Genomic DNA, 1,800 nt, shown 5'->3' with positions numbered 1-1,800 from the left:
AAGGCAAAATCAACAGAATAGAGTAGACAATCAAGAGGAAAAGCATATTACTATGGAGATGGGAGATAATCAAAATAATCAGTAGCTTCTTTGAGCTCCTATTCCTCATACTATCTATGATTATGCTAAACCTACTTTGATTGGGGCTAAATCGAGTATTATGAGACCAACTATTGTTGCAAACAATTTTGAGCTGAAGCCGAACACAATTCAAATGGCACAACAGTATATTCAGTTTGCTCATTTGGCTAACTTTTTACAGGTTTGCGACACATACAAGATTAATGGTATTTCTGATAATGCCATTCGCTTACAGTTGTTCCCATTTTCTTTGAAGAGCAAGGCAAAACAAGGTGTAATGGGCCAATTTAACCCGGGCTCGTATAAGCATAAAACCAAAAATTATTATAATAAAAACATTATAATAGTCCAGTTTTCTAACAGTCCAAAGCCCAAAGTTATTACAATGACCCAATACCCAAACTTAGCCCAAACCTAACACAACCCAAAACTTAGACCCAAATACCCTACAGCCCAAAAAAAAAAATCAAAGCAGAAACCCTAGCTAGGATTTTGCGCCGCAGCCAAGAACTGGACAACGCCTCTGCTCCAGCAGCCCCAGCCTCCGTACCCTCCAGCAACCACGCCCGCGCCTCCGTACGCCAGCACAGCCCCCGTACTCACGCCACCCATACTTCGTACCTGCGAAGAAACAGACAAACCACAGTAGCAAATAGAAAAAGAAGAGAAAATTGTATTTTTTATTTTGATTTTTTTGAGATTTCGGCTATAAAACCGAAAGCAATGTATTGCTCCTTTTTTTTTTATGAAACACTCGCGATATTACGCATACAAAAAACGCAATATAGAAAGCAATCGAAAATCAGAGAAGGTGATTTTTTTCCTCCTTTTAATCCTCTTTTCTTTTTACCTATTTCAATCGATTTCTTTATCATTTACATCCGAAAAAAAAAAGCAAAAAAGCAAAAGAAAGAAGAGAAACTCGAATCCCCGCTTGTTTCGCCACAATGGAAACTAAGTGGCGATTTGGGGTTTGTGAGCAAGACTCACGAATCTTCTTGGTTCAATGAAGCCTTGATTGACCACTCTATGGGTCAAAAGGAGAGGCAGGAGAGCAGTCGATTGGGAGACCATCGGTCGGTCGAATATTGAAGAGAAAAGATTGGTTTTCTTTCTCTGTTTTTTGAAGCGGCTAGAGGATTTACTTAGATGTATTCTTGCTGGTATGGGGGTTACTTAGGGTTGGTTTGTTTTTGAAGTGACACCATTTCAGGCTAATACTAATAGCCTCAAAACGGTACTGCTTAAAAAGGGGGGTATTTACACGATAGGTCCTCCGCTTTCGTGCGTGCACTCGATTTCACCTTGCTTGCTTTGTTTTTTTTTTAATTTGGTTTGGTAAGTCATATTCATTTTCAATTGGATCCACGCCTTAACAAGGGTTTGGAATAATTCCAGTTTTAGTCCTTGTGAATTTGCGCACATTACGCGCCGGTCCTTATTTTGGTTTCTTTTATTTAGAAATTATCCCTTTTATTTTTAAGTTTATTTCATTAAGCTTTTTATTTGAAATATTTATTATTTTAAAATTAATTTAATACTTTTATCTATTTTATTAACTTTGCTTTGTTTTTTATTTATATTATTATTTTGAAGTTGGTTTTATCATAGTATATATACAATTTCTCATTTAGACATTTTCGTGTATTCGTATATATATATTATTTTGGTTACACCATTGTTTTAAAATTATTTTTTGTCTATAAAATTATTGTTTTG

General features: G+C 35.9%; 1 long non-coding RNA gene across 1 annotated transcript; it reads right to left on the bottom strand.

Moving 5' to 3' along the window:
• Positions 1-215: 215 nt before the first annotated feature.
• On the bottom strand, positions 216-1,379 carry LOC121228207 (uncharacterized). The gene is made up of 2 exons (XR_005925767.1): positions 932-1,379; positions 216-702 (listed from the first exon to the last, which is right to left on the bottom strand). It is a non-coding gene; the product is annotated as an uncharacterized lncRNA (long non-coding RNA).
• Between the last annotated feature and the right edge of the window lie 421 nt (positions 1,380-1,800).

Source organism: Gossypium hirsutum, chromosome A04 (genome assembly GCF_007990345.1).
Source record: "Gossypium hirsutum isolate 1008001.06 chromosome A04, Gossypium_hirsutum_v2.1, whole genome shotgun sequence".
NCBI lineage: Eukaryota > Viridiplantae > Streptophyta > Magnoliopsida > Malvales > Malvaceae > Gossypium > Gossypium hirsutum.
The sequence above is the reverse complement of the archived record's forward strand: the minus strand, read 5'-3'. Positions and strand labels throughout refer to the sequence as shown.